The sequence below is a fragment of the Aethalodelphis obliquidens genome, unplaced genomic scaffold, assembly GCF_003676395.1.
Source record: "Aethalodelphis obliquidens isolate GAN/ISIS:26980383/991018 unplaced genomic scaffold, ASM367639v1 scaffold43, whole genome shotgun sequence".
Taxonomy (NCBI): Eukaryota; Metazoa; Chordata; class Mammalia; order Artiodactyla; family Delphinidae; genus Aethalodelphis; species Aethalodelphis obliquidens.
Window position 1 is genome coordinate 886,818 of NW_020837987.1, and position 8,957 is coordinate 895,774.

An 8,957-nucleotide genomic window follows, 5' to 3' on the forward strand; every position below is an offset into this window, starting at 1 on the left:
TCCCCAAACACTCTCCTCTGCCACCCCACCTCTAACACTGTCTGCTCACCCTTCCTGGCCTTCATTTATGAATCTTTCACTCAAATGTGTCAATACTGAGTGCCTCCTATGAGCCTTTGTGCAGCTTACTCCTCAAGGATGAAGGGCCCCAAGCAAGTAAACAAACGCACAATTATGAAATGTCTCAAGTGCTATGAAGAACGAAAATATGGGGCTTAATTAAAAGGAGAGAATTCAGGGTTTCCCTGGTGGCACAGTGGTTAAGAATCCGCCTGCCACTGCAGGGGACACGGGTTTGAGACTTGGCCTGGGAAGATCCCACATGCCGCAGAGCAACTAAGCCCGTGTGCCACAACTACTGAGCCTCTGCTCTAGAGCCCGCAAGCCACAACTACTGAGCCCATGTGCCACAACTACTGAAGCCTGTGAGCCTAGAGCCCGTGCTCCGCAACGAGAGAAGCCACCGTAATGAGAAGACTGTGCAACGCAATGAAAATGCCCCCGCTCGCCGCAACTAGAGAAAGCCCGCACGCAGCAATGAAGACCCAACACAGTCAAAAATAAAATAAATAAAAATTAATTAATTAATTACTTTTTAAAAAAGGAGAGAATTCAGCATTTATTCCACCATATGAGCTGTATTTCAGGGCAACCAAATAGCCCTAATTGATATGGAAAATTTCTTTACAGAAGACTCCAGTGAGTAAATTTGGAACAGTGATGTACCTCGTGGGGGGCTGGGCAGGCGCACTCTGCCCCTTCGAGGAGAAGCGGTCCACCACTGACATTATTCAGGATGGCAAGGCCATGGTATTGATAAGAGCAGAGGACTTTTAGTCCATTTCATTCTTTTTAAAGTTCTTTACAGACAACAGCCCCCACCCCAGTTGCCTGCCTCAGAGTGGACTGCTCCCACATACTTTCCCCTCTGGGTGTGCCTCTAGTTTGGAAGAAATGAAAGAAATAGAAAATCACCATTTGGCAAACCCTTATCAAATAACTGATTCAGGAAACACTTATCAGTGGATGAAACTAACAGGTGAAGGGCTGACAGGAAGCTGTACCACTGAGGGAGGAGGCTGTCACCACCGGACCCCACTGGTCAGTCTCAGCAACACGAGAAGTGATAGCAGGGCACCGTGGGCCTCCAGGGATGATGACACAGCAAGCACGGCATCACCTACAGATGTGAACTTAAGTGGGTTTCCACCCACAGGGAATACAGAGAAGAGAGGAACCCGTTAGATGGCTCCATGGAGAAGCAAACAGACAAAACCAGAACATGAAATGATCCCGCAGGAGGCTGACCTGGCTTCTGTGGCAAATGTGGAAAAGAAGGAGCTGCTCTAGAGCAAAGAGAACAAAGAGCACAGGAACCAGATGCAGCATGTGGATCCTGTTTAGGCTATGATTCACGCCAATGGTTCAAAGACATATTTGAGATAACTGGGAAACTTGATTTTAGACTGAGTATTGAACGACACCAAGAATTGTCCATTCTGCTATATGTGTGTTACTGGCATTGTGGTTATGTAAGAAAATGACCATACTTTTAAAAGATGCATACTCAAGCATGTAAAAGTGAAACGACATAATGTTTAGAATTTGCCTTAAAAGACTTCAGCAAAGAAAAAATGCTGAAGGCTTGAAGCAAATATGACAAAATCTTAATTATTAAATCTGTAGACTAAGTGTATGAGGGTTCATTGTACTATTATCTCTCTACTTGTGTGTATGTGTGAAATTTTTATAATTAAGAAAACAAAACCGACAAAGGATGCCAAGAGAAAACTGGCGAGAGGTGAGAAAGAAAATACCTGTTCTGGGAATTCCCTGGCAGTCCAGTAGTTAGGACTCAGCACTTTCAGTCCAGGTGCCCGGGTTCAATCCTTGGTTGGGGAACTAAGATCCCGCAAGCCTCACGGCGTGGTCAAAAAGTTAAAAAAACTGAAAGTACCTGTCCCGCGATGGAGACAACCTAATTTCGGTGGGGTCGCTGGGGAAGGCCTCCTTGAGGAGGGGATATTGAAGGAGATGGAGTCTGTCACCGAGGGAGAGTGGGGAGTGGGTGAAGAACAGGTGCAAACACACTAAAGAAGCTGAGATCTTGGCATGGCAGAGAAAGGGACTGTGAGCCTGCTAGGCTGGAGCAGAGGCAGGGCTGGGAAGAGGACCCAGGGCCCCAGGACGAGAGGGCAGTATCTGGAGCTGAGCCAGGCAGGGCCCGATGCTGCTGCAATCAGTGGGGAGCTGACAAATGGTTTTCAGAAGGGGCATGTTTGATCGGGTTTCCGGAAGTGAATTTGAGATGACTAGCTCTTCCATGCAAGAGGCAGTGACGATGGGAAAGCAGTTCAGGAGACTCTGCAGCTGTCCAGAAAGCAGACGGTGGCTCAGTCCAGGATGGGGTAGAGAAGGGGAGAAGTAGACAGGTTGGAAATATTTGGGGGGCAGAGAGCTATTGCGGTTTGCTGACGCATGCAATGCAGAGGATGAGAGAAAGGGAAAAATCAAAGACGAATACCAGGTTTGTGGCTTAAGCAACTGAGTGAATGGTGGCACCAGGTGGAGGAACAGGTGAGGGGGGGATAACCAGAGTTCACGTTTGAGCACCTTACACTGAGAGACTGGGAGACTGGCAAGTGGAGAAGTCCAGTGGGCTGGGCAGAGACGTGAGCTGGAGATGGTAAGACTACCCAGGGAGGGAGAACAACTCCTTTGCCTGAGTAGAGGAGGAGCAAAGGCACTGAGGAAGAGCGCCAGGGAAGGAGGAAGGACACCAGGAGAGGGCAGTGGTGTTCGCAGGAGGGAGAGGGTGGGCCACCATGCCCAACACTCCTGAGAGGCCTGTGCAACGAAGCCTGGAAAGTGCCCTTTGGAGTCGGCAAGATAGAGGGCATTGCTGACCTTGAGAAAGGCAGTATCAGTGACTCCATTTCCTGCCCCTCTCCTCTCCCTGAGCTGGACCAGGACCCCTCCTGTCAGGTTCTTCCCTCCCCTGCATTTCTCTTGCTGCTGTGTGATGATAGGTGTGTTGTTCTTCTCCTCCACTGGGGGTGAGCACCTTGAGGGCAGGACGCCTGTTCAACCTACATGCCCCGGAACAGAATTCCTCCCTGAAATCAGTCAACGGACACTTAAAGAGCACTAACTGTGGACGAGGCACCTCATGGGCCCAGTACAATGGCACAATCTCCAATTCCTCTGCTGTCCAGCATCATGAAGGATGTGAAAACAGGGAGTTTGATCAACTAACCGTCCCAGACACTGGAACCAAATTCATAGATCTCCTCACCAAAACTGGTCAGAGAGAGCCGAAGGGGGGTGCTTGTGGAAGCCGGGTGACAGAGCCTGCAGGGTGCTCTCCCACACAGTGCCTCGCTGCAGCCTCATGGCCACCCTTTTACCTCCTCTTGGCCAGAGGAGGAAGTTGAGGCAGCAGGAGGTGAAGTGCTTTCCCCAAGATCACGCTGAGCTAGGAACCCCGCAGCTGCAACCCCTGTCTCCCCAGCACGGGCACACGCCAGCCTGCAGCCACCGAGGGCATCCTCCTGCAGGACACAAGAGTGCTCGCACTGCAGAGGGGCTGTCCCTCCGCACACCTTCCTATACCCCTGGCCCATTACTTATCCCTTTTCTTCCTCTGACCACGGTTTTACATATTAATTTGAAATAATACCACGTCACATGGTGAGTCACTCTCGTTTCAATTCTCCTTCACGTGTTCTGCTTAATCAGGAGAAAGGCTCAGTTTGAAGGAGATGGCTTTGAAACCTCTCTAATGTCTGCTCAGCTCCTGTAAAAAAATGTGGTAAAATACACATAACATAAAACTTACTGTCTTGTCCATTTTTAAATGTTTAATTTGGTGGCGTTAATTACATTCACAGTATTGTGCAACCATCACCACCAGCCATCCTCAGAACTTTTTCATCTTGCAGAACTGAAACCCTGTACCCGTTAAATAATAACTCCCATCCCCCCTCCCCAGCCCTGGCAACTGCCCTCCTACTTTCTGTCTCTCCGAATTTGACCACCCTAGTACCTGGTGTTAATGGAATCATACCCATACTGTCATCTCCTGTTTTAAACAGAAAGAGATCAGGCCGCAGGCTCATGGCCTGCCTCACATTGTCCTGTCTGTGGTTATCAACACTTCGATGCTTCCCTTCTCTTTGTGGCTGGTGATGCTGGTTTTCCATTTAGGGTAGGGACAGTAGGTTTCCCTTTTCATATAAACAGATTTAAGTGGGAAAAAGAATTCATAGTGAAAGGTTGAAGGTAGAGAGGCTCTCAGACAGAGAAGAGAGTGTGGGAGGGTGGGAGGTGGGGAAGCTCCAGCCTTGATCGTGGAGGTTACTTGTGCCGAGCCCTCTTTGACCCTGATACCAGCCCCACGTGGGCTGCGGCAAAAGAATGTGCTCCCTATTCCATGCACCCGGCCTCTTCAGCTTCCCGTCACCATCTGGAAAAGGCTTTCTGTACCTCTCACCTTTGCCCCCTATCCATTCATCCATCCACTTATTTATTCAGCAAACCTGGCTGTCCAGACTCTGTGCTGGGCTCTGGGGAATGCTCAGGCCTCTAGGCCTGGGTTCATCCCAGTCTACCCCCTCCTCCATGCCTTCTTCCTTCTTTCCTTCTTGTTTATTTAATCCTGACCTCTCTCATCCAAGACCCTGCTATGCAGGCTCTGGCTCAGCTCTGAATTCCTAGCAGGGTCTCAAGGTCAGGCAACTACGTGGCCGATGTTGATACCTAAAGGATTATGGACATAGGGCGAAGCTGCCCCACCCAAAGAGGTCAGCAGCGTGCCGTTCCCCTGCACAGATGTGAGCCCAACTTTGCCAAATAATCCTGTTGCTCAACGAGTCGGAAACCCTCACGTGTACAAGAATTCAACTTTTTGCTAGTATTCTGTGGCCCACCAGCATCAGTTTGTGACCTCTATCTGGTCATGTCAGGAGTGAGTCCTGTTCAGTTAGTGTCCGCTTGCCCCCAGAGGGTGTGAGGTGCTCTTGGGAACTCCTAGAGGGCAGAGTCAAGCCAGTCCACCCCAGGCCCACCTACTCTTGGGGGTCCCGAGGCTGCCAGACTGATTAACAAGTAGATTTCTAGGTGCCTGATGTCAGCGAGTGATGGAGGGAGATACTATGGAAGTCAGGATTCCTGGGGAACTGAGACCATGGCCCAGGTCTGGCACCACCAGAACCACATGCCAGCCAGCCAGCCATGCCACTGTGGATTTACAGACCTTATCAAGAAGGGCCTGCACGGGTCTAGGGGACCACCAGAGGCCCTCTGATGGGCACAAGTGACACCCATAACTCTCTCGACTGCAAGTTATGAGAAATCCAAGCCCTACTGTCTAAATAAACATGAAAATAATTGGCTCCAGCATCCAGAAAGTTACTAGTAATCTGGTCTTGGGCTTGATTGGATCCAGGAGCTCAACAAATCAGAAGGCTGCCTCCCCTCTCCTCTGGCTCTGCTTCCCTGTGCACCCCCCCCCCCCCCCCGAGGACCCCCCTCCCAGGAAGGTCGCCCTGCGTGGCAAGATGGCCTCCTAGTTCCAGACCTCTTCCCATCAGCTTAGCAACTCCAGAGGATTTTCACTGGCCCAGACTGGGTCACGTGCCTACCCCTGAACCAATGACACAGTCAGGAATTCAGTGCCCTGATTGGCCAAGTCCCCCTCCCCCATCAAGTTCAAGAGTGTGGTGCTGCAAGGAAAATGTGAGTCCCTGATCAGAAAAAAGATTCCAGGGCTTCCTCTTTCCAAGCCCCTGCTCTGTGTCCTGCAGCTGTGCCTGCCTTCAGAAAACCCAAGATGAGGCGATTTAGCTGAAAGCTGGGAATATGGTGGTCAGACACAGAACAAAGCACTCTTGTGTCTTAGCCCATGCTGGGGGGGTTGCTTGTTGCTGCATAACTGCCCCTCCCCCAGCAACCTGGTCACACACTCCCACTCCTCGAAGTGTCTTCAAATTTGACTCTGTTCCTGGCAACCCCCAGCTTAGGACAGAATCCATAACTGTCAGCTGCCATCGTTATTCTATCATATACTCAGTTTAAAGGTTTTAGTTTTCACTGGAGTTTTTTAATTAACCAGAGCCTCTGTCTAAAGTGTTGACTGGACTTGCTTTCCAGTGTAAGAGAGGGTTAGGCCAGGGCTGGGCCACCTATTGGTTTGCTCATCTCCCCCCTCGGAATCCACAGCAGTGTGAGCTCGATCTGAACAGTAATCAAGTTTTGGGGAGTGGGCTGGGCCTGGGACTCCGGCTGACCTGGCAGGCTGTGCAGACAGATCCCCAGGGCTGCGGGAGGACAGGAGCCAAGCCTCTGAGGCCTTCCCACACTCAGTTCCTTGGCCCTGGGTCCTGCTCATCCTGCCTGGCCCCGATGCCACAGCCCACACCGGTGCAGTGGTGCAGCTAGTCTGACCCCTCTTCCTCTGGTTTTCCTGTGTGTAGCCTCACAAGACCCCCCAGCTTTGGCTCAGCCAGGCAGCCACAGTTGTCCAGCTCTGCCTGAGAGCAAAGCCTGGGCCAGCTCCACTCCCAGTCACAGCCCACACCTTCCCTCATCAGCCCTCTCCAGTGCTCCTAAACTTTTGTGAGGTGCCTGCACGGAGCTGGTAACAGTTATGCACCAGCTGCCCAGGAAAGTGCACCTGATAGGCCGGCACTGTCAGCAGGCAGTTTCCTGGGACCCTGAAGGCTGCCTGGGGGCCCTGGGTTAAGGAATCGTATCTGGGAAGAACTTTCCCCTTGCAACCCCCATGGGATTACTTCTTAATGCTTGTATCCTGGTTCCTTACCCTCCACCATCATCAGGGCCTAAAGCACATATGAAGGTAAGCCAATGCCCCCAATTTTTTAATGAATAATAATAATAATAATTGTTGATACATATTGAACACTTACTCTATGCTAGATACTATAGCAAATGCATTATAGGTATTAATACATTTATTCCTCACAGCAACTCTGGAGGTTGGAATAATTAAAATCACACCCAGTTTACAGATGAGGAAATTGAGGCACCAAGAGGTTAAGGAATTTCCCAAAGTCTCATGGCAGAGGGCAGGTGCTGTCCTCCCTACACAGCAGCTGTTCCACCACCTCTAGTGTAATGCACAGTCTCCCTCAAGGCTGTGTCAATGTTTGGACACAGAATGAAATGAACTCAAAGAGCCAAAGGTGAACTGCTCCAGACGAGTAGCCATCACTGATTTCTGAAGACTCCAAGTCTTTGTGCAGGCTGTTTCTGCTGCCTCGGACATAACTTTTCCATTGTTCCTGCCAAATCCATTCATCTTTCCGACCTAGAGGCTGCTTCCTCCAAGCAGCCTTCTTAGTGTCCAGGAGTAGATTGGATGCCCTTGCCCCTAACTCCACGTGAATTCGTAGCCCCCAGAATCTTCCCATCCTAGCCCTTATCACTCTGTACTGTAACTGCCAACCTACATGACTGCCTCCCTTCCAGACTGGAAGTTCCCGAGTGGGCAGGGATTGTTAAAGTCTTGCTTTACTTTGTTTTAAATTATTAAAAAAAAAATAACTATTTTATTTTTTAGGTATTACATATGCTCAGTAAAGTGCACAAATCACAAATGTGATTCAACTTTTCTATATGTACACAGCCATGTAACCACCACTCAGATCAAGATATGAAACACATGTATGGTGGTACCCAGAACCCCCACCCCAGAGGGGTCTTATTGCTGTCACCACAGTTTTTGTCTTTTCTTAAACTTCTAATAACTGGCATCACACAGGAATACTGTTTTGTATCTGGCTTCTTGTGCTTACCATTATGTCTGTGAGATTCATCCATATTGCTGTATGTTTCAGTGGTTTGTCCTTTTTATTGTTGTGTAGTATTCCACTGAATGAATATACCAAAATTTACTTATCCATTTTACCACTGACTAAAATATCGGCTAGGGTATAGAACATCAGGAATTCTTATTCTTTGCTGGTAGGAGTATAAATTGCTACAACCACTATGGAAAACTGTCTTGTCTATCATTGTTAAACAATTGTCATTTATTTGGTAGTTATTATGTGCCAGGCTCTGTACTCAGCAATTCATCTGCATTATTTCACTTAATCCTTACAATGACCCTAAGAAGTAGATAGATGCCATATGTGAAATAAGACAATCATGGTATCAACATCACAGGATTATTGTGAAGTTTAGTTGAGATAATACTTTGAAGGATTTAGGGCAATCTGCTATTTTGGAAATGTCTGTGATACCTGTTATTGTTACTACCTAAGGGCTGGGAATTCAGGAGCCTGGGTTCCCATGCCTACCTAAGCCAATCTGAGCAAGTCATCTCAGCAGCCTTGACCTCAGAGCCCCTGGAAGGTCAACAATCTGCTAGCAGGGACCTCTGAGGATGACACAAGTCAGGCCCTCCAATAAGGTCTAGTCTCTAACTTCAAGAAGACAGTCATGGAGGGAGGAGGTCCAAGACTGGGACTGTAAATCAGGAAGGGGCTGAGGAGTGTTTAGAAGCCCTCTGCTACATGCTTCTTCTAGAAGCTTAGTACAGTAGGTACTTTCAAGTGATGATTGTTCAATACCTGTCTCTCTTCTTAGCCTGTAAACTCCACAAGGGCTTGGTCATTGTGTTTTTCAAGCATTCCTTCACAAGTAAGATTTAAGTGCCTCCCTTCCTCCAGGGACTTTGCCAAGAGCTGGGGGATACAGCAGTGAACAAGACAGACAAGGTAGGGAGCGGAGCACCAAACATGGACAGGAGCAAGAGACATGGTGGCAAGGGCTGTGAAGGAACCACAGCAGGGCAATGAGGTGAACAGGAACTCCTGGGGAGAGGGGTGCTCTAAATTAAGTGGTCACTGAAGACCTTGAAGTTCTCGGGAAGGATGAGCAGCCAGAAGGGGCTAGAGCTGGGGACAACAAACTCCAAGGCCCTGACATGAGAA